The following is a 25,641-nucleotide window of genomic DNA, read 5'->3' as shown; positions in this document are numbered from 1 at the left end:
ATGTAGTTACTTATATTAATTATTTAAAATTAGATCTAAACAAAAACTATACCCAGGAGTAAGTTAGACTTCAGAATATCCATTTTAATCTTGGTAATCTAGATCAGAAAACACTGGTTAAATTCTAAAGTCAAAATTGGGTACATTATTACTTTCCTCCCAACCAACCAAAGCAGTTGGAACAGTATTTGTACTTTCCATACAGGACAAGAGAAGCAGGCAACCCTCAGAAGAGGCTGTATCCTACACATGCTGAGTTCTTCTAGTTTCACTAATTAGATATATGATTTTTCTTTCCATAAAGAGATGTGAGTGAAAGGGCAGGATGGAAGTGAGACCAGCAACTTTCCCTCCAGTATTGTTTTCTCCTGGAAAGAGTAGCTACTCAGCTGTAAAGAAAATTGTCAAGTGAAAGACAAGAATTACTCTCCAATGTCAACTTCATTGGATACTTCTAAGGACTAAAGAAGATAGCAGTAAATGTTTAGCAGAGCACTGGTAATACAAAGGAAACTCAGTATATTATGAGTTTTGTCACTGTGTTGTTGTGTTGTTGTTACAATAAAGTCTAAGCCTGAAATGAAGTTGGCCAAGAATTTATTTTAATATACAATGGGCCTGTTGCTTCCCTAATGTAGTAAATCCAACTTTGTTGATCTACCCAAACCATGTTATAGTCCCTCCACCCCATCCCCATCACTAGCTTCATGTAGCTTTAAATTTAATTGTTAGTCAATTTTTGACCTTCTAGAGGAGAACATAATTCACTCTTCCAGTGCCCTGCTTTCCCGAATCCTATAGATTTTAGCTACTTACAAATTCTACTAAATACAGTTTTAAGCTAAACTTAGTCTTCATTTAATATAGGAGACATAAAACAAATATTCATTATTTAGGAAGGGCCTTGGAGATAATTTAATTTAATTCTATTGTATATTCTTCAGTTTGTATACACTTTTCTTTTACAGTGATAATATATTTCTGACTCTAGAAATATATACTCATTAAAAACTTATTTTTCTCTGTGAATATCTCATTTTACCTTGTCAGAACCACAAACCACATTTTTGAAATTAGTTAACAAGAGGTCACCATCACCTCCACCAGTCAACCCAACACTCACTCCCACAAATATCATACTTATAAATGACAATGTTTTTCTATAGTGTTACAGTCACTCATGTAGAAAAAGTAGGTTACTCATAGGAAAAATTATTTAAAATTTTAAGCATGAGTTTCATAGCTGTAAAATAATCTTTAAACTGTAAACTTATCAATTTGTAGCAAAGAATTATTGAAATACCTTTATCAAGTGCATATCCATTTGTTGTTCCATGCTACAAATATTTCTAGAGTACTTCCTCTGCTATTTATTAGAGATAGAGCATTAAAAATGTGCCTAAAAATTTGTTTCTCCTCTGGAGTCCTCACAATCTCATAAGGGAGATAACAACTTATTTACACTATGAGGAAGGCAGTGATTAGTAATAAGATAGAGTTGTGAAAAAAGTAATATGGGAACACAGAGCAAAGAGCTATTAGTTCTACCTTTGGGGACTGGGTAATATTTACAAAGATGCCATCTGAATTGGTCATTTCAATTGTTGCTCTTCAGTGTCTACTTCTGATGTCAGCATTTTTTGAAACTTTGCCCTACTTACCTTTTCTGTGTTTTCATATTTACACCTATGGCTATGTGTTCACTTTGAGGACTTCACAAGAAAAATGGTCTCAGGACTCCCAATTGTGCTTCTTGGAAACCTGAGATTTTATGAAGTTGTTTCAAGAATTCTACAACTGTTTGACTCAAGTAGATATTAAATCTGTTATATATTAAGAAGCTATACTAAGAAGCAACATATCCAAATTTATTATATACTGTAAGCACATTAAGTTTTCAGGCAGGTTATATTACATTTTTTTCAAATATTGAAATAGGGGCTCTTTTGCTATCTCTGTGTATATATCTGAACATACATGCCTGTTGCCATTGGTTAGAAAAATTGTATCACTGCCCATTTTTTAATTAATGACTGCCTTCAAGAGTGAATAAGTGCACTGTTAGAATACATACACCCCATTCTTTCTAAAATAACAGACAAGTCTCAGACTTAATGCTCTTACAATGGTGTAAAAGATGCACAAAAAATAAATAAATGAAATTATAACAATATGGTATAATAGGTAATTTTAATGCTTATGGTCTAATTTTAATATTACAGCTAAATATACATAAAATATAAGTAGAGATGTTTGCTAGCTATTGGTTAGAAACTAGAAATCATTTTCTGAGTAGAAACACATAATTTATGAATAAATTTGACTGTACGATAATTATATTGATAAGGGTCAGCATGACAAAACAATTTGAAATATACTAGACTTAAGTGATTTTTCAAGTAACTTCTAACACACTCACTGTAGTGGTTGGCATTTACTAGAGCCATTCACCAAACAAAAATAAGCAATGAAAGCCCAGTCAAAAATTGTGAAAATCAACTTTTTTAAAACTTTAGAAATTAACCAAAGGCTTGCACCAATCCGGGGAGCAGTTGTTAAAGAACAAAAAGGGTTGAATCTCCATAAGAAGAGTTTTGTCCCATTTCAACTTCCCCTATTCCAAATTCCCTCTCTCCAGCTTTGCAGTAGCCTTGAAACCAACAGCTTTGTAACCTTACTAGCTGTGAAAATCAGCAGCCTAGCAGCCACTAGAGGAGGTAAATTGGGTAGGAACTCCACAAAGAATCCCATGCCCAGAGAATTTTTAGTGATTTGATCTGTCTGGCAGCTACCTCAAAAAGTTTCAATCACAGAGATTTTCTTTATTTGGCCTGACTCAGTGCTCACACTAACATGGTAGGAAGTATCTTCACCCCAGGGTATTTGTCAAAAACGTATCACATCACATCACATTTGCCTGAAGCAGTGATACAATTTGGGGCAAGCAAGAAGCTGGACAAAAAATTAAAACTGAGATCTGGGAATTGAGATGTTCATAGTGATGTTTTAATAGCTTCAATATATTCCTGGAGATCAAAAAGGATCTAAATATGTAGAAAACAAACTTACAGTTACCAAGGGACGAATTGGGAGATTGGGATTGACATATATACACTATTATGTATAAAATAGATAACTAATGAGAACCTACTGTATAGCAGAGGGAACTCTATTCAATGATCTGTGGTGACCTAAATGGGAAGGAAAACTAAAAAAGAGGGGATATATGTATACATATAACTGATTCTCTTTGCAGCAGAAACTAACACAATATTCTAAAGCAACTACACTCTAATAGAAAAGAAAGAAAGAAAGGATCTAAATAAACATAAATTAATATATATTACATAGTCTCTCATAAAGCATAATGCTAAAAAAAAGACAAAAAGAAAATTTACATGAATAAGAAATACAAGTGTTAAGGAAAATACAGATATAAGCAAGGGCAAATTACACACAAATTTCCTGGTGGTTGAATTCATGGCATTGGTGCTTAACCAATGTTAACAGTTAAACCACAGTTTCCTCCCTCTATTTTCTCCCTACTTCTCCCTTGCAAGGTCAAGGGTGAAACGATGCCACATTAAGTAGCTAGAGATTGCATGGTCATAAAGCCAATACTTCTCATCTTGTCATTTGTATACCACGAGTTAATTGATTAATTAATTAAGACACAGATATTTTCCAGCAGATTACATCACAACCATCAGACAATAGCCTACCTATGAAAAGAGACAATGTTCTCGATAAAAGACAAATTTATTCTTATGGAAATGATAACATCATAATCTGAAAAAAACTTTAAATACCCATATATACTGTCTACACAGAGATAAAGTATGTAATTATTTCTATGAAGCAAGAATAGTAAGTGATGTAACAAGCACAAGTGGCTATGAATCAAGAAGAGGCAATTTTGCAAAAGAACAAAAAATTTTGCAAAGAACCAAATCAAGACCTTGTTAATGAAAATATAGTTATTGAAATAAACAATAACAAAACCTTTCAATAGATAGGATAAATAGATGGCCAGATTTGTTTACACGGAAAATTGGTAAACTAGAAATTAAATTAAGAAATAATTTCAAATGACAGCAAGGATAAAAAGAGATTAAAAGTTTGAAAGAAGTCTGAGAGAAAATAGAGGCTAGATTCAAATGTTTCAACATTTGTTGTTTTGGGGGTCTCAATACCACACAAGTTTGATTCACAGAATTCCAAAAAAGTTTTACTCCTGGCTAAGGCTTATTACAGTGAACAGATACAGAGTAGAAGTAATATGAAAAATATATGCATTGGATGTAGTCCAGAGAGATCAGGTGTAATCTATTGAGTCTTTCTATGTCTCAGAACAGGATGTGCTTTGTGGTGAACCACAGTAACCTGTGTGAAATATCTCTGCTCAAGGAAATCCACTCAAGTCTTCAATGTCTGAGGCTTTTAGGGGCCTGTCACATAGGCATATCCTTCTAAGTAACCAAACATGATAACTGAAACCTAGGACCCCCAACAATGAAACCAGGTACACATCTCCAATCTTGATTTTTGTGTAAAGCAATCCTGATGAGGTAGAATAGCATAGTCCACTCCTCTAGGTGTGTAAAAGAATACCTTTAATCACTAACTTGAAAATCTTTCTGAGGGCTGCAATTCAAAGAAATTGTGGGTCAATCATAGAACCAAGTTTACATGGAGACATATGAAAACTGAGCAATCACAGATGTTAAATTAACTCTTTCTTCACATTTGTCTAAGACAATTCAGAAGAAGAAAATGGAAAAAATAGACAGGAAAGTGTTCTAAAAATTGTTGGTAATAATTTTCTAGAACCAAAGATTTAATTACTTTTAGATGGGAAAAGACTACCAAGTGTCAAACAGTATAAAACATTAAAGTGACACTTCTGAGAAGAACAAATAGAAATAAATAAATATTCCTACAAGTAAACAACGAGAAAAGAGAGATTGCTTAAAGATAAAGAAAGGTTAGGCTAACACGCTAGTGCTGGTATTGGAAACAAGACATCAATAGATCATTAACATTAACTGAGGAATGTAACAGTGAACCTAGAATAATAAATTATAATAACTTCTTTTTCCATAATTCAAGAGCAGAAATAAGGTAAATATCCTTTCAGCTATACAAGGCCCATTGAAATGGTATATATAGTTTATATTACATATAATAATAAATAGCATATATTATATAAAAATATATAAACTATATAACCATTATATATATATAACTACTATTATATATATTAATTATATATAACATATAAAATTATATAAAAACTACATTATATACATATTTCAATGACTCATATATCTGAAAGTATTTTTTTATCTTTGCTCTTGAATATATATATATTTTGAATATATATATACACATTTAGAAATTAGTATCCACAGATTCCTTCAGCAAAGACTTTGAAAACAGTAGTATAATAAATAAAAATGGAAAAAAGAAATGAATAAAGGTACTGAAATGATTTAGTAATAATTTAGAACTAAATTCCAAGATAGAACAACATGAATGAAAGTATAATGGGCCAAGAAGTGAGATGGATTAAAATGGGGTCTTGAAGTAGTTAAAATGATAGCCATGTTGTCTTCTTCAGGGGTAGAATATTACCAATGATCAATTTTTGTGATTGATATAGCAATTAATTTGACATCAAAGATGTTGATGTCAAAAACTTGAGGATAACTACTAGAATAGAAATAAATATAGGAATAAAAAGAAATGTAAAATGAAAAGGAAAATAAATGCTAAACCAATAAAAGATGGAACAAAAGTAATTTAAAAGGGAAAAATAGAAAAAAGGGATAAGCATAGTAAAATATGTTGATCCATAGATAATATACTTCATGAAAATAAAGTTAAACTCATCTACTAAAAAGAACTTTCATGGTATCTTACAAAAGACATTCTGAATATATGTCTCTTATAAGACACCTGTGAAGCAAAACTCAGAAAATTATGCACACACACACACACACACACACACACACACAATAAGGTATACTAGCCCCAAATGAGCAAAAAAAAAGCTAGTAACAATCTAAATATTTTAAAAAGTAGAATTCAATAGGGGAAAAAAGCTATGAAAAGACAGGAAAGAATCTTAAATACGTATTACTAAGTGAAAGGAGCTAATCTGAAAAGGCTACATATACTGTGTGATTCCAACTATACGACATCCTGGAAAAGGCAAAACTATGGAGGAAGTGAAAAAATCAGTGGTTGCCAGGGGTTAGGGAAGAGGGAGGGAGAAATAGGTGGAACACAGGAGTTTTAGGGCAGTGAAATTACTCTGTATGATATTCCAGTGGTGGACATATGTCATTATACATCTGTCAAACCCACAGAATGCACAACACCAAGACTGAACTCTAATGTAAACTATAGACTTGGGACAATGCTGCTTCAACATAGGTCCATCATTTGGAACAAATGTACCACTCTTGTGCAGACTGTAAATATTGAGAGAGATTGTGTGTAAAAAGGGAACACAAGTATATGGGAACTCTCTGTACCTTCTGTTCAATTTTGCTGAACCTAAAACTTATCTTAAAAAATAAAGTCTAAAAAAAAAAAGAGAGAGAGAAAGAGAGAGAATGCACTCATATATTAGCATTATAATTCAAAATGATTTTTAAATGGATAATTTTCAGCACACTCAGAATTTGCAAATTGGTTTTAATGCTTAGCAGTATTTTCATAATAATACAAAAAGAACACAGGACCTAAAAACTAATAATGAAAACCCTGAGAAGAAGGGACAAAAGATGAGAACACAACATTAATAAATCAGCACAAGTTTGTTATTCAAGAAAATGAAAACAAGATTTATATTATTATCACCCGCATAGTCATTTTTAATATTTTTTGAAAGCTGATAAACACAACAGATAACATTTATGAAGGGCTAACTATATTCCAGGCACCCTTGCTAAAGATGTTGTGTGCCATAACTCTTAAAATCATTGTAAAGATTCCCATAAAGTGGGTACTGATGTTTTATTTTCATTTTATAGATGAGGGAAGTGATGAAGTGTGTTAATGACTTTTCTAGTATAAAAACACACTTACATTCTTGGGGAAAAAATCACACTTGATGATGACATTGTATTCGTTTAATGTTCTTTTAATCACTCAATGTGTTAGGGTCTACTAGTTAATATTTTAACTAGGATTTTCCACTGATGCTCCTAAGCCAGGTTGGGCTGGAAAAAGTAAACTATATTTAAACTTTAATATCTTTATTTATTATCTGTACATGTGAACTCTCATGTATTAAAAGTATTAAGACTCCTGCTGATACTGGGCTTCATGCTATCTTCTTGTATATATTATAATTTCTGATATACTTATGTTGGCGCTATACTATTTGGTACATAGATATTCATAATTGTTTTGCATGCATAGGAAAGTATGCATTACTATAACCATAGAATATCCTTCTTCATCTTGTTTAACAGGTTTTGAGTTTGCATGACATGTAGTCTCCAATCAAGATTGCAATTCCCACTTACTTTTGTGTGCATTTGCCTGTAATATGTTTGTCTATCCTTTTATGTTTCAAACATTCTGAGTTCTCTTGTTGTAGATATAAAACATAAAATTCTATTTGTTTCGTGATCCAATCTAAAAATCTCTATTTTTTCATAGAGAATGAGATAATCTTATTCACATTTAATGATATGAAGGGTATGTTTACTCTTAGTTCTGCCATATTACTTTATGTTAGGTTTTTGCTTTTTAACTTGTAAAATTTCTTCACTCTGGTCTATTTTTTAAAATTTATTTCTGTATGTGTGTATTCTCAATGTTTATGGTTTTTATTTTGTTCCTTGTTACTTTTATTTCTTTAGAAATAACTGCATTTTTCATTATAGGCTGTATCTGTTAGTTTGCTAAAATAAGTAATGATAAAAATTAGCATTTAATATTATCTTGATTATAGTTTATCCTTGTATTGTTAAATATGTTAGACTACTTATGTGTTCCTTTGAATGATTTTCTTTGACTTCCAGCCATTAGACAATCAATGCCTTTATATCTCATCTTTTTTTGTCCTTCTCATCCAAATTCTGTTTAGACAAATTAGTATTATATTGTCTGGGTCTATGAGATCTATATTCTATTATTTTGCTCTAATTCTTACATTCTCATATTTCAGGTCAATAGTTAATACATTCAATGCTCACAGCCAGTCCTTGATCCAAGATATCTCTTCCATTTATCTCTTAGAAAGCTAAATTCTATTCTCTATTCTGAAGACAGGTTCATGAGGATAATATTCCCTTAGTTCTTGCATGTTCAAAACTTTGTTTACACCTATGATATTTGAAGGACTGGCTAAATAGAAAAAGACTTAACTCTCATGCTGGTATCTTGTGGGCTTTGGTATCTTGTGGGCTTTCCTCCATTGATACTGGATGGCTCTATTCTGCTATGAATGTTATAGTGAGGCCAATCTCAATATTTTCCTTTATACGTTATTGTTTGTTTTTGCCTGTATACCCAAAATATTTTTTTATTATATTTAAAATCTAGTTACTGTACTAGGATACATCTTGGTGGTGACAATTTCCTTTAGTGATCATTGTGTCCTTTAAAAATGAAATTTCAAGGCTTTCACTTCAAGAATTTTTTCTTTAATAACGTTAAAGATTTATTCTTTTCCATTATTTATATTTTCTTCTTCAACTTCTCTAATTATGTACGTGTTGGATTACCTTTGCCTGTCTTTTCTATTTTTCATATTCTCTCTAATCCTGTTCATTTCTTAATTTTCAGTTCATTTTACTAGACTTTCTTATTTTTTGCCCTCTTTCCCTTACTGTGTTTACCTCTGTGTGTATTCTTCCATATTAAGTCTTAATTTGTGATGGTTTTAATTTTAGCTTCACCTTTTTCCTAAGTTTTACCAGCTTTCGGTCATCAGCTCCTATTGTGGCTTCAACCTTGCCCAACCAAGTTCTTGCATAAAGCCTTGTAGTTTTCATTCATGGAAGCAATTCTTTCATTGTGCCCTTAAGAACATTCATGGCAGAATGTTAGGACAAATTTTTCAATTTCTCCATGGCAACATTGTTATGGTGTGTGTTTTTCAACAATTTGGTACATTTTGGTGCTGCTCTATAAGTCTTTTCTTATATTATTTTTGTGTTGATACTGTGCCTGTTCTTTTTTTTTGTTATTACTCATAATTAACCGAGTTAAATTTTTCTCCTCCAGTTTCCTGGGAAAAGGAGAGGGGAAAATAGCCATCTGGGATTTACAAAGGGTCTGCATTCCTTTACCCTTAATCTTGTTGATGTCTATAATTTAATGAATGAATATTTCTTCTTTGGGCTTAAAATTTATCATAATCATCATAACACCTTTCTTAGTGATAAAACACTTTTACTGGATCACTAGACTCTAAGCTTCACAAGGGCACAGTTACCAATTTTCTTCACTGTGGTATCCCTGGAGCCTAACATGGTGCCTGCCCACAAGGGGTGCTTACTAAATATGTGTTCAATAAATAGATAAATTATATTTTCTTTGCTAACCAATCTTTGACACCAGCGCAGTACTTGTTCAAAGACAGAGTTTTCAATCTTTCTAATTTCAGAAAATTTTAATGTGAGAAATTGTTTTCAACTAAGTAAATACAAGTCCGTGTTTAAAACGAAGCTTTGTATTTTACTTATTTACTTGGCTTCCTAGGTTGTAAAGCAACATGTAATTCAATGAAACAATGTAATAGCGCAATGCAACACTAATAAAGATGTAGAAAGGGAAGGAAATACAAAAGGAAAAGAATGCTGTGGTAGAGGTGACAGAAAAGTTTTCATCCAGCCTGAGAATTTAAGTTGAAATCCAAGTCCTCCAGCAGGAGAACTGGGAGGCCGTTCCATTTTTATCATCCTATTCTTGTCTCTGGTGGGCCAAGTGGATGGGGAGTAAGGAGTTAGAACCTGGTCTTGCTGTGCTCTATATGTCTCCCCTTCTTTTGTTTGGCTTTAAAGCATTTTAGTTTGCTTTTTTTTTTTTTTTTACCTTTTACAAGTATGAAAGCAGACTATACAAATATTGCTATTATAGTTTGATAATCAAATATAGGAGGAAAATAATAGAAATTTTCCAACTTGAATTACCTTAGCAAGGGAGGAATCGGGAGTATCCTAAACAGGGGTAAGAAAATAGAGATTTAATTCTCGGTAACCACTCTTTGCTCAAATGGCTACTAGTATTTGAAAAATGCACTGCTCACTTCTGTAATACAGACACAATGAGAAGGCTTAGAGAGTCAAATGAGCTGTAAGTCTTCACCAACCATTTCCTTTCTATGGTCTTCTATGAAAGAATAGCATATGGCAAATTTGCATGGTACAACAGTGAACATCTGGAAACAGTAACACGCTTTTTAAAGCTGAGGTGTGTTAGGAGAGTTTAATATCTCTTGTTCCCTTAATGAGGAGGTGCTTCTCTCATTCAGATTATCAGATAAATGAGAAAACAAATATTTTGATTAGCAGATAAACTCTGCAGGACAGATTCTAGTAAGTTGAGAATACGTAGACCATCCAGTACTAACTTTATCACCAACATTTTTTTTCTCATATGAATGTATACGGGAAAAGCTAGAGGCTTTTCATCAATATTTGGGTATGCCTTATTGCGTTAAAAATGTTTCTCCATACTGCATTTACAATTGAGTGTGAAACTATTTTAACATGAGTACATTTGTTATAATTGTAAAACAGCTTAGGTAAAATAAAATGCCTATTTCATTTATTCTAATGGATAAGATTCTTTTGGCATTTAAAAGACGACTCTTAAGTAACTGAAAGCCTAATAATTTAAATACATATGAACAAACAAAATAAGAAACTTTCCACAGGGAGTAAATCTGTCACTTTACATGTTACATTATTTGAGGAGAGTTTTACTAAACTTTTTTTTCTAGTCATATCTTTTACACAGATAATCTACCTGCTCCCTGCTTATCTTCAACTAACACGTGAATATTATGAAACAAAATATCGTTCACGGAAATCAGTCAATAATGTCCAGTTGTTTTTATATTTACCGAATGTGTGGATTCACCCCCTCAATCTTATGAGTGAACAGGCGCTAAATACAGTATTTTCATAGGAGTCTTTGTAGTTTGCGATTAAACAGGACTGATTCACAGTCTAATAAAGCCAAGCAAATCCTAACAAGAAAGCAAGGCCAATCTTAAGAGAATCTGGATAAAACGAAAAGCTCTGCAATTATAACAAAATGAGAAATGTTTCGATTAAACTGGCTAAGTCGTGTCCTGATTTTTTAGGATATTGAGAAAAGGGAGGAGGAGAGCCACGACAGAGGGCAATAGACTGCCCCTGTGCCCTTCATACAGAAACCTTCCTAGATCACCGAGAATGGTCCCAAGCAATCGAGTCATAGGATTACTAATATTATTATTAATTTTTTTTTTTTTTTTTTTTTTTTTTTTTACCGCGTTAGCTGGTCAACCCGGGAGGCAAGCAAACACCGCCACCCGTGCCCAAGCAACTGCTCCAAGGAGCTGGCGATGGTTGCCTGCACTGAGCTTCCGCCGGCGGCTCCTTCTGGCCGGACACCCTGTGCCAAAGAGCACCCGGGGAAGCAAATAGCAATTTGGGGGGGGGGGGTACACAGATGTCATGGATGCACATGCATGATCATAATCTGACCAGAAAGGAGAGCGAAGCAAGGCGACGGCCAGCAGATCCGAGCCGGGGAGCCGCCGCAAAGGGGCGGGCGGCGGTGTGTGTGCGCACAGGTGCCTGAGGCCGGCGGCGCTGGGAGCTGGCGCGGCCGCCTCGCGGCCTCAGCACTCTTACTGGCGCGCTGAAGCCCCGGCTGCTGCCGAGCCTGGCCACCCCAAGCCCAAGCCACTGGAGGAAGAGCCCAAGGAAAGGGCGCGAAGGGGGAAGGAGGGAAGAGGAGGTGGGGGGCGGGGGAGAGACCCAACACCTCCTCACGGAGATCTCCTCCCCGAGCCTTTCTCGTGCGAACCTTTGCGGGGCTCGCGCGCGCCTCCCTTCCTCCTCCCCACTCTGGGCGTCCGTCTCCCGTCTCCCCTCGCTGTTCCCCACCTCCCTTCGCTTCCCTCCCTCCCTGCCGCGTGCCTCCTCCCCTCCCCCTCGCCTCCCTCCCTCGCGGAGCGGGCAGCAGTAGCCGCTTCAGCCGAGCTGGAGATGGGAAGTGAGCGCGCGCCGCGCAGCAGCTCGGGATCCTCCGCCCTCCCCGCCCGCTGCTCCCCGCGCCCCCGCCGCCGCTGTCGCCGCCTCGGCGTCCCCCGGCTCCAGTCCCTCTCCTAGGACAGCGCCGCCGCCACCGCTCGGCCCTGCCCGCCGCCTGCGCCGCGCAGCCCTTACGCGCTCCCGGATGGCGCCTTCCTCCCCGGACCGGTGAGTAGCCTGGAGAGCGCAGGGGGCCGGGCGCCCAGGCAGCAAGCGGAGATAACCTCTTTGGCGTTGGGGGGGGGGAGGTATCCCCAAACCACCTGCTGTGCTTCTTCAACCTCCAGGCAGGGTCTCGGGAGGGCACTGCTCCGTGATCCCCGGGGCGCTTTTTGATTTCAAGTCCACCTGCTGGCAACCCCTCTCCCTCCCGGGGGACAGCTGGGGCAGCTCGCGGTCCCGCCTCACCTTCCAGACCCCGAGCTCCCACTTCCGCAGCAGCCGTGGATGGCCCTGACCCTCCCGTCACCCCATCAGCGCCCCCTCAGCCCTCACCGTCTCCGCATCTCCCCCTGCTGATTTCCCGCTTCTGGAAGCCCGCAGACGCCCGCATCTGCCACCCTGTGCCCGGTTTCGCGCTGACAAAGCCTTCCCCACAAAGTCCGCCCCTGACCCACCTTCCCTCCTTTTCCAAAGCCCGGCTGCGGAGCCCCACCGTCCCGCCGTATTCCTTCGCAGGGGAAACGGTTCTGTCAGTGAATTCTGACCTCATTCCCTCGAAACGGTGGTACCTTCTCAGCTTTTTCTGACAGTCACCTCAGAAAACTGCCACAGACGCGCGGTGGTCCTGGCTTCTGTACAGTTACTTTGTGTGTTTCTTAGCACCTGGGCTGTTTAGGGGATGATCAAGCATGAAAAAAAGAAAGACAAAAACCAAACCTTTTGCGACTAAACTTTTTGCTATTGTTGCTTTAAAGAGCACAACTATTTACGTCGCTCAGGTTCGTTGGATTCATTTAGAGGCGTCTTAGCTGGGTACAGGGAACGCCCCTATTTTTACTTGTTCCTCCGGAATCGGTCTTAATTCCAGGTTGAGAACCGTGCACCCGGCTGGGTGATGAATCTGCTTTAGCAACAAGACTATCAAAAGCCCAGCAACTCTTGAGAATAAAGAAGCTTTTTCTTGAAAGAGAGGAGAGTAGCACCAAACTCACCCTTTAAAATCTCTGAGTTTGCAATCAGCCAAAGCCCTTATTTTTCTTTAGGTTTAGTGGCTAAGAAAGGGATAGAGTAGGATCAGAAAACGTTGTACTAAAAAGCTTCTGCACTCTATGGGTGCTTCAGGTGTTGTGTAGTATCTTAGCACCCAGACAGTCTTTCTGTAGAAGTTTTCTTAGGGCAGCAGACCTTTCTTCTGAAACCATGTTTAATGTTTTAGTATTTCTAGTTGGTTTGACAGGAAAGGGGGTTGTGGTCAATGAATGAATATGTGCAAGGTGATGAGGGGATGAGTGATGCAGGGAGAGATGATTTAAACACTAAAATGTGTGCTCCTGAGTCCTTGTGTATTGAAATCTTAAAAACAAAACTACCCACACACAATTTTTGATTTAATTTGTAAAGAAGTGATGAAAGTGTATTAATTTCAGCATATGTTACACTCTAGAACTCTTGGTCATAGGGCTTGAGTTCTAAGCAATGCAGATAAGAGTATTCAGAAATAGATGTTAGAAACTTTGAAAGCTGTCCCATTTGAGTGTGTAGTATGTGAATATAAATTTCCTGGTGATACTATTTTTATTCTTTTCAAGAATTTTGAGAAAATAATCAAATTGGCATTCTTGTTCTTGAAGTTGATGGAGAGAGAATGCTTCCTCATCTTAAACAAACAAATTTCTGCCTACACAAGAAATAGAAAGGGAAAGTTGAGCAGTTACCTAGAGAATTTGTTGAGTGAAGATTGTCCTAAAACCTTACCTTCCCCGATGTCAAGATTTTTAAAAATTTTTGTTTTAACTCAAACTGTATCCGAGCCTTTATTCCTCTTTTCTTGTGTAGACATAGGTAGAAATGCATTGAGCAAGTCACTGGCAAGGGATGGTTTTCAGTAAATGTTTTTGAGCTGCATCTAAAATCAGGAGAGGCTGTGAATAATGACTTTATTATTGGTTTTCTAAAGTCAGAAATTTTAGTTGGTTAAATTTAGTGCTTCACTATGAAGAATATTCAAGCGAAGTATTTAAACTTGTAATTACTGCAAATATGCACACATGGTCATATCAGGTCGATAGAGAGTAGGTAAGTTATGAGCTGAATCAAAAGATCATTTAATTTTCTTCTCTAAATACGTTTACCTTTCGGATAACAGTGGAATGCTTACTATATGCAATATGTCCAACAATTATGAAGCTGTATTGGAAAAGATACATTTCCATTAAACAAAAGGGAAAGCAAGTACAACGCTGACTTTGATCAATTATTGCCCATAATTGTGTTAATGATAAGTTCAAAGCAGTATATGCTAATATAATTCTAATTAACATCAAATTCTAAACAATGTCAGAAGTGTATACCTTTTGTAAGGATGTATGCTCATAAAATGTGCAACATTCAAATGGCCTTAGATTTGTCTCTGAGAATGCAAATAATCAGTCTGCCATAAACAGTGGCAGGATTTCTGTTAAGAACTCTTGGTGAGCTGGAACTCAGGAAGATCTGCCTAAACTTAATGCCATTGTCATTATTAAGTCTCTGCCAAAACAGTTAAGTATAGCACATGGGGAGACAAGGCATACCAATATTTGAACGGCATATCTTTGCATTTCTTTAAGTTGCATCTTACAATTCTCATAAGAGGATGGGGTGGGTTGAAATTAAACGTTTACAATGGTAAAGAGGAATCAAAAATTGGTAAAGAGAAATTAAAAATTGTGGAAATGATATAGATTATTTCACTGATAGACTGCTATTAGTTGAATGTTCCACGTAAAACCGTATTTTGGCTTGTGCGTAGTGAAGAGAGAGAGGGAAGGGTGCCTAGGAAGAGAAAGCAGGCAAGAAGGGAGAGATAGAAAGGATACACACCTGTGGATACTTGCTTAAATTCTTTACTCAAGTAAAGCTAACTAAATACAAGCTGTATTATTTTGGTATGTGGGATAACAGCTGTTTTCCAACTTGGATTTTAAGAAATGTCTCCTTAATTACAGCAATAAAAATACAATTTTTTTTTAATGAAGTGGCTCATTGATTTTTATTTTATTTTATTTTATTTTATTTTATTTATTTATGGCTGTGTTGGGTCTTCGTTTCTGTGCGAGGGCTTCCTTTAGTTGCGGCAAGTGGGGCCACTCGTCATCGCGGTGCACGGGCCTCTCACTACCGCGGCCTCTCTTGTTGCGGAGCACAGGCTCCAGACGCGCAGGCTCAGTAGTTGTGGCGCACGGGCCTAGTCGCTCCGCGGCATGTGGGATCTTCCCAGCCAGACCAGGGCTCGAACCCGTGTCCCCTGCATTTGGCAGGCAGATTCTCAACCACTGCGCCACCAGGGAAGCCCTGGCTCATTGATTTTATTCAGTAAAACTTGGGGATTATAGGCAAACTATTTTATGTGAACTAATTGACCTAAATAAAATTCTAAACAAGTTTAAAAGCAAAACCTTGAAAGAAAACACACATACTCACACACACCTATAATTACAATATTAGATAAAGAGCCAAGTGATTTCGTGTCTTATGAAGGCAAGAAAATTTGGTCAAGGGATAACTACACAAAATATTTTCATAGCTTAATATGTATTTCTCGTATTTTCCTGTTTACATTTGTGGATATATTATTCAATATTTATGGATATTTGCATTTTATTTACAAACTCATGAGTCTGTATATTACAAAATGCTGCAAATTTTATGAATTCAAAATAATCCTGAAATTGTTCTTGTAAGTAGCAAATGATTACATAAATGTTTACAAATGACTTTGTTTTCTAACTTTATTCTGTAGTGCAAGGACTATTTAACAAAAAGCATTCTCAAAGAGCAAATAAGCAAAATGAATTTTTCAAAACTAGCATGATGATTCAACCAAAGTTTTACAACAATATTGTCAAAGTGATACTCTCATAAGATCAACTCTAGTGTACAATGAAAATTCCTACAGAAAAGAAACATTTAGATTCTCTGATTTTACATGTGATTGACTGTGAAATTCACTCTTCCTCATTTAGCTGCAAATGGAATGCTTGGCTCTTACTAGAAAGAATCACAGAATTTAGGTATCAATTAGAAGATGTAAAGGGCATTACATTCCCATCATTTTACTAATAATTTACTCAAGGTTCGTAAGTAGTTAATAGAAACAGAATTAGAATCCAAGTCTCCTGACTTCATCCTGAATATCTTTTTATAAAATAAACATTAGTTTTCCCCCTTATTTTATTTTAGGAAGGTAATAAGGGAGAAATCAGTTTAAGATTAAAGAAAACCCAAAATGAAATAAAAGTCTGTGCTTCCTCAGGAAATGCCTAGGTCCCATAACCATCATAGTTGAAATAAAGGTTTTCTGCTTACTCTTTCCCACCTTCAGGTTAAAACTTGGGAAATATTTTAAATATTTAAACATTTTAATTGTCATTGGTCCACCTAAAAATCTTTTAATATTTTTGTTTAATCTTTAATAATTTAATATTTTGTTTAATTGGCATTATAAATTCTAATAAGGGATAATAAGGTATACATTTCTTTCATGGTAATCATATGTCATGGACAGTTCCATTTTAATGTTTAATAGAAGGTTCACTGGAAAATATACCTTAAAACAGATTTTTGTTTCAGTAATCAAAACAGTGGAAATAAACTTATAGTTTCTTATAGTTTCACCTCTATGCATATTCAGTATTTTGCCACCATAGAGAAAGTTAGTGCATACACGTGTTTGGGGTTTTTTGTCACCATAGTTTGTGAATAGCTCAGGTGGTCAGAGAAGATAAATTTGTGTCACCAAGTTTCAAGTTCACAGTTGAAAGTCCTGGCACTTTTAGTTTTCTCTTCACTGATGGCCAGAGAAATCAGTGAAAGTGAATGACTAAATCAATGGGGAACTGTCATCGTTACTGGGTAAAATAAAGAAACATTCAAATGTATTGTTTGGTGATGGTAACTCATCACTGTCATCTCATCTAAGAAGAGTAAAATGGTAATATAGATTGATATCTCAACTACATTGTCTAGAACGATACTGCATTATCTAAGGGTGCCTGGGTTGATGGAAGTTAGGGAAATCTGCCATCTTGGACTGCTGGGTGGCTGGTTTAAAAGCTGAGGAAGAAACCTGGTCTCAGGAACTGGCCTTCTCTAAACCAATTAAGATGCAGATTTAACTGAAAGGAGAACTACATCTCTAAGACTCCCTTGACCTAATTTCTTTGGAGTGTAAATCAGCCTCCACTTATTGAGGGCCTAGTACATGGCAAGAACTGAAGTGGTGACCATAGACACAAGGACAAACGTGATATAGGTTCTGATCTCAAGCAGCTTACAATATAACTGGAGAGACAGATAAGAACAAACATGTTGCTGAACAAGGTTGTCCAGAGAAAAATCAAAAAGACTACAGCTTAATCATAAAATGCCTTGCCAAAATGGATGGAGGTGTGTCATGGCTAAGTCTTGGCACAAAAATAATCTATATTCTTAAAAAAGCATATGTTTCCATTGCTTCCCATATTAATTCTAACTCTGACAAAGATTTTTTGACAATGCGACTATTTATTAATATGAATTGACATAAATAGTCTCATACTAATGAACCTAATGGTTGATTCACTCCTTGTAGGTCCTAGGGTAATTTTTCTAATGGATATGTAACTAATTATCCACTTTTAATATAAGTTTGAAATATCAAGTTTGTCTTTTAAGAAACCTAAATCTTCAAGGAACATTCAAAGGAACAGAATGTAAAGAAAGAAGAAATGAAGGCAGTGGACAATATATGTGATATCTATTCAATAATTAAAAGTTTACAAACTACTTTAACAAAACATATTTAAATTTAAACACATAATTTAAATCTCTGTACTCTATTTACTCTGATGGTGAACATTTATTAAGTATGACTGTATGATACATAGGGACATAGGACTGTTAGTGTTAACGATGGCTTCACTGCCTTAACCTGTAAGAGACAACTGAGCTATTTCAGTAACCAATTTCTGCTGATTTTCAAGACCCATGAGGGGTCTGAGATTTTACCCTCTAAGTTAGGCATGAATAATTGATTGTAGTCCTTGCTTTGGAGTGACTGCATGAGGGCAGTTAATCTAACTTGCTCTATTTGTCTACATCAGCAGCCTGGTGGCATTTGCCTACCCCACCGAATGGCTAAGCAGTAGTTACAGAAATGGGAGCAGGAAAGACATCCAGAAGTGTTGACAGGTATTTCACAAGGGAAATGCAGGAGCTGGGGCCATCTTCTGCTAGTTCCAGTACATTTCTTGCTAAGATTAAGGGGACTGTAGATCAAATCATGGTAAGAGCTGTCTGGCTGGGGATGGCAGATTCAGCAGAGAGTTAAATTTAGGACGCTTGCAACAGTTTGGGAGAGCCGTTTTTTCCTGGAAAACTAAGATGCCACTGGAGCCAGGCAAACTGAAAGCTTAAATATACCATTTCCATCTCCAGGTAGGTCTGTACGTGAGGTCTGTAGGACCCTTTCTCACATTGAGTCATTGGGTCTGAGTTGACCCATCCCCAAATGAAAAGAGCAGGCTGGACAGTCACCAGACCTCCATGGGTCGGGAGTTCCGTTTTGACAAGAGCTCAATAGCAGGCTAATAGCTGCTTTTCAAAAGAAGTGTACCTGGTAGGGGTGTGCCCTGCAGATTAGGGAGGTGACCAGTCCAAAACCCCCAAAAGAACCTACGAATGGAGGCTGCCTCCCTTTTCCAGAGGCTCTAGTCAGCAAAAGTATTGGTCACAGAGACTTGTATCTCATAGCTTTATTCATGATGTGGGGCTCCAAATACAGAGAGCATGCCACAGCCTATTGGAAAACTTCCAACACAATGTATTTGTTTGGTCCTATAGAAAGTCCAGGTGACGCACATACTGTTACCAGTATGCAAACATTTCAGTAAGATTCTGGCATCTTTTTTGTTGGTTGGAGTTGAATACACAGCAGATTTGTTTTGGGTGTTTTTTGTTTTTTTTTTTTTTGACTGCCGGAGGGATTGAATATTGTGAATCTGCCCATGTAATCCCATGAAACTTTATTTAACAAGCAAAGCCCTGAGTTTTGTGAGGGCTCATCAGCTATCCCGTCCGATGGGAGTGTGTGACACCACAGTGAAGACCTTGCTAACAGAAGCCTCTGACTTTGTCATCAACAGAGTATCATTAAATAGTTAAAGCTTTGTACTATAAAGGGTAGAGGCAATCATACTACCCATCCATTGATGGCAAATGGCAGAGGAATTTGGCTACCTCTGGAGATAACCAGTAGTAATTTGAGGGGTTACTACAAATGTATATTGGTGGCCGTGACACGTGAATGTGAGTTGGTCTTTGTCCCCAGAAGTCACTGACACAGTCCAAGGTAGTATAGCAAATGTTTCCTCTGTGCAGTGGGTTCAGTTACATGAGCAGTTGGAAATAATCCATTCTGAGCTTTCATTTCTAGTCTTTTTCACTGGCCATACAGGGCTGTTGTATTAAGATTCTGTGTCTCCTCCTACCCATGTTGTCTTCAAGTCTGTAATCAGAGCTGTGGTTTCCTTTTCTCCTCTAGGGATTTTGTACTGTTTATGGGAAGAAACAGGGAGAAGATTGGAAAGTGATTTACATGTTGCATTAGCACTTCGCTACATGTGGCCTGCCCCAGTTGTGATCACCTTTTCAGGCACTTAATGGATGATAAAATATGAGCATATAAAATGTGAATTCCTGCTATACTCTCAGATATTGAAACAACAAAATGGTACATTTAATTGGCCCAAAGGTCTGTCTCCACAAGATCGTGTTGGCTTGTCTTTCCCACTGTGAATCCTAAACCTCGTTAGCTGAATCTGAGTGTTCTATAAATCCAAGTGGGAGAGCAACTGGGCATCCGTATCCAACATACCCATAAAAGTTTGATTCCTTCTCCTTCCTGAAATGTTCCAGCATACTCAGGTGGGTGCATGTGTCCTTTGATCCCCGTTGGGCATAAGGATACCTTGGCCTCTGATCGTGATTCTCTTTAAAGTATAAGTCAAAGGATAGGAGAAGAGAGGAATCAGGGAGCAGGGAAAGAGAGAGGCTTCATGTGTACTTTCAAGTGATGTGACGATGGCTCATGGAATAACCAAATGAATTTTGAACAAATTTTGACCCATCCAATACTCTGTATGGGGGAGCAAGGTCCTCATGGCTGACACCATCTATTTCAGCCTTGGGAATTCCTAGACTCAGAAAGCATAGCCACATTACTTTTCTGCTAGGGCCCTGGGCTTGCAACTTCTGGCTGACTCAGTCTTGGCAGCACAGTGGTGACCTTCTTTAAGGAATCCACCTTAATTCTGGGCATTAGCCGCCCCATTGTCTAGATGACATCTCTTAAGTTCTTGATAGTATCAATATCAGGGCTGGGAAAGTTTTCCTACACAGTGGTGGTGACCTCAAGGATTTATCTAGATTTCTTTGGGTCTCTTTCTCATTCTGTGGTGGGTCAACTCCATCAGAATTCTAAACTCAATCCAGGACAGTAAGAGCTCACATACTAGGCAAGGCTTCATCTATGGTTTTCCACAGGAGTTTTTCTATCTCGGGAAAATCTCCTCAAGAGAGCTAAAGCTCCTTTAGAGCTGCCAGAACCCACTGTAAAAAACTGAGAGATTTTACTGTCACTTCCAAGTGGATCTGAGTTTGGCATGATAGAACGAAGGAGAGGTTTAGCCATAAGACAACCCACTACTTGTCATTATTCCTTAATGAGAAATGTGCCCCATGCCTCCTTCTTTCCCATGTGAACCAAAGTTCTAATGATTTACCTGGTTTCTGGTCGTGGAGTTCTCCCTTTCACACTCCATGTGTGTGTGCATCTCTCTAACTATTGTCTGAAGTGGAGAGAAACTGTCTGCTTACCCAGTACAAATCTTAGTACGAAGTTGTAACTAGTGCAGCAGATCAGAGGCTGGTGGCCAGATTGGCAAGACTGTCCTTTCACCTAGAGGAAAATTCACAACAGAGCAGCATTTTGACATCTGTATTTACCTATTTCCTGTTACTTAGCCTGCGGTAACCTCCTCAATTCCTCTTCATTAACAGACAAAAAAGTGGAGCGCCATTTATTGCTCAGTTGACCATGTAATTTACTACTGATTCCCACAGACTTTTCTTGAATCCCATTGATGGACCTGTGAGGTCCTCATCCTTCATTTTCCAGAAAGAAATCCATGTCTCTGTAAGCATCCCATCCTCATCACAAACATTATCAAAAACTCTGAAGGGCCTGAGATGTTACCCTGCTTGCATGCTGACATAAAAGCCTGCCACAGATTCATGGATGCTTTTAGAAGACGTTAGACTCCTGGATCAGAGATGAAGGATAATTTATTTTTCAGCAATAGCAGTAGCAAGTGTATCAGCTTTTTTGTATTGGTTCCCTGAGCCCCAATTTCCACAAGCAACACAAATCAGAACATATGATACCTAAACATTACAAGAAAGGGACCCTGAACTTAAGGAATGCAATTCTTTTATAATGGATGGCAAGTATGCCTCCCTCTGCTGTAGAAGGAGATGCTATTTCTGAGCTGTTTGCTTTACAAACATCTTTTAAAAATAGTTCAGAACAAAAGCAGCCACTGCTTCTTTCATAAGATGTGCAGAAATGTAAGAAATTCATGGGAAATTGTTTCCCAACCGTGACAAAAGACTTCTTCAATAAATGCTTGTTTTGGTAGGCTCCTTATCTATGGTATGATATATGTTCATCCTTGAGACTTCCTAATGATGGAACGCTTTAAACATGTGAGACCTGAGATTGATTAATTTCTCACTAAGACAGAAACCAAGAAGGAAGCTTTTAAAGCACATATATTTAAAGTGCAACATTAGAGTCTTAGTTACTCCTGACTATATAGATTATAGTGTAAGGCAGAGTAAGGAATTGAGAATTTCTATGTCAGGAAATTAAAAATTTGAGCCTAAACCACACGATATAAGAAATGTCTATGATGTGTAATTATAGTAGATTTTAAATAAAAATCATTAAACAAAAATGGGGTATATTCATGCTTCCCCATGGCCTTAATGTTTCTCCAATACTTTACAGTTTTAAGGATAAACTTTTCCAAATAATTAAAGGAAAAAAGATTCATTGCTCTTTTATTTTGCTTACTTGTGGACTGTTGGTTCAAGACTGAGCATAGCTGTCATTTTTCTCTAATAGGCATCTCTTATACCTCAGTCTGGGACACATACTCTTTCTCTGTATTGGTATAATGTGCAGGCTTATCTGTACCATATTATCTGTGATCTTACAACATCACATTGGCCTGATATGTTTATATATGTTTCACCCACTGGATTACTCTGAAACTGGTTTGCTTACTTATCTTCGTAGTCCTAGTGTCTAGCTCCCCAACTAATACATGGTGGGTATTCAATAAATATTTGTAGAGGTGAACTGAAATAACAATGTCCATTGACAATGAACTTGCCATCAAATATTTTACAAAATCATGTCCCATGAGGAAGAACTGAATGGAAGTTGTGTAGAGTATTTGAGCTGGAATATTCTTTCAGAGTTCTTAGTGACCACTGGTTTAGTTATAGTCATGTAAATGTCCAAACTCTGATGCTCCTTCCTAGTTTTGTAACATACTAGAGCATTTTAAATTATTTCATATTTATATAATATCACTGAAGAACAAATTATAATCATACTTTCCATGACAAAATTAAGTAGACACTTGGAAAATAAATTCTGTACTTTAATTATTATTGGGTTAGTGTGATACAAAACTTTTCCCCAAGAATTAAAACTCATCAACTGAAGGATTCTTACTCTATTTAGGGTAAACACTGCTGGAAAGGGTGCGTACCCAGCACTAACAGTAAGAAAAAGCTAGGTGAACTAGAAAATCATAACTTTTCTTGTACTCATCAGAAATCTGAGTTCATAGGACAAATAAATACCCAGAATTTTTAGCCCATGGGGAGATCCCTTCATGGAGAAATTGGTCATGGTGATGGTGTCATATGTGGCAGAGAACAAAAGAATACCTGGCCATAATACAAGGGGCTAAAAAGAAATCAGCTAAAATTTTAATAAATTGCTAAAAGCTGTAAGTAGACTAGAATGAGAGCCCCTGTGTGTCCCCTGACACAAGGGGGGTTTGAACTCACACGTGCTTTTATGTGGACCTCCATCAGGTGCTTATGAGAAATATTAGAAGCAGGGTAGGAGACAAGAGGGAATAATGTATGTGCAGAGTAGAGGATTGGCCACCACTGTAGCAAGTAAAAAGCCCACTCACTCCAAGTCTCCAGCCCCCATCCTAATTACAAAGCAATTTTAGAGGAATTTGAAGTATTTGGTGAGCTGAAGCTCAGCTCCTGAGTAGGTTTACTCAATGCTGCAAACTAATTGGCCTTAGAATAGAAGAGGCATGCCCTATTGCCAAGCAGAAATAATTTTCACCTGTCTCAATTGTTTTACACTTGATGTTTGGCATTTAATAAAAAGCGACAAGCTATACAGAAATGCAAGGGAAAAAAATCCATTGTCAAGGTCAAAACGATGGAGAAAACCAGATTGAGGTGATCCAGTGTTGGAATTACCTGACAGGGACTTTAATATAACTATTATTAATGTGTTAAAGGACCTAATGGAACAGGTGAACAATATGCATGAACAGATGGAGAATTTCAGCAGAAAAATGGAAACTGTAAGAAAGGTTTAAATGAACGTGATAGAAATAAAAGGAAATGTTATCACAGATCATAAATTCTTTCAATGTGCTTATTAGTAGACTCAGTATCCCTGAGACAAGAATCTGTGAACATGAAGACAGGTCATTAGATATTATACAAACAAACAAACAAATAAAAAGAGACAAAAAGAGTATAAGGGAAAACAAAAACAAAAAATTGGAACAAGGCATCCAAGAATTCTGGAACAATATCAAATAGTCTATTATATATGCAATGGAATTCCAAAAGAATAATAGAGAGAGACAAAACCAGGAGAAATATTTGAAGATTTAAAAGAAATTTTCTTTACAAAAACAGGCAATGGGCTAGATTTTTCCTGAGAATTTTTTAGAATAATGAAAGTCATCAAATCACATATGCAAAAAGTCAAGAGAACTCCAAACAAGATAACTAAACATACAAGTAATTTATTTTTTATTATATTTTACAAAACAACTGATTCATGATGGGTAGGAAACTTAAAAATGAAACTAGCACTTCACTGCAATTAGTTTGAGAAACACTGATCCCTAGACATGCAAACTAACTAAATAGAAATAAGACTAATGAAATAGATCTATGGCCAAACTTTGGCTGATGCCTTTCCAATTTCCAATCCTGCCTTTAGATGTTCTAAATTTGAGACCTATGCACCAGGGATACATTGTTCTTGCCTCTTGCAGAACTGATTTCACTGAACTATGCTTTACCGTTATGTTTTCAGTCTCCATTAAGCTCTATGAAACGTATTGTTGAATTTAAAATACAGATGTTATGAAAATCCCAGTTTACTACATTATACAAGATCCTTTTATGATGATCTACTATAAATGTTTCTCACTTTGTTTTTCAGAGGAGTCATACTGATTTTATTACTGATCATATTGAATGAGTAATTTTCTTTTTCAATGGTTGCTAGGAAGTTGAGTCAAATTTCTGTCCCTAATAACTATAAAGAGGCTTATGTTATATATATTTTTAATTATATGATTTAATTTATGAATGATTTTGTTTAATTTCATGTCTCCTACCCTATTTGGTCAGTAAAAGGTTTTTTTCTCATAATGTGTTTAAATTTGTAGCAAAGTAAGGAGCAACTAGAAAAATGATGGGTAGTAGAGAAGGAAGGAAGGAAGGAAGAAAGGAAGGAAGGAAGGAAGACATATACTTGAACATGTTTGTATATTGTATATTAAATATCTGAATAGATCTAAAGTACAGTAGTTCTTCATTACCTTGTACTCGCCTTGATACCTAGTTGAAAAGAATATATGAAAATATAACTTGGAAATTTCAATGTAAAAATAAATGCAGTGGGAGAAATTTACAGCAAATTTTACACATAAAAGTAGGCAGTAAAATTTACGCATGTTTCCTCCATTCAGATCTGTCTGTTCTTAACCAGGTATGAAAAATGGGAGTCACTTCATGATTATCTCCATGTCCATGTGGTCTCACAATATTTTCAGGTTCCCGATTT

The sequence above is a fragment of the Eschrichtius robustus genome, chromosome 9 (assembly GCF_028021215.1).
Source record: "Eschrichtius robustus isolate mEscRob2 chromosome 9, mEscRob2.pri, whole genome shotgun sequence".
Taxonomy (NCBI): Eukaryota; Metazoa; Chordata; class Mammalia; order Artiodactyla; family Eschrichtiidae; genus Eschrichtius; species Eschrichtius robustus.
Note: the sequence above shows the minus strand (reverse complement) of the source record.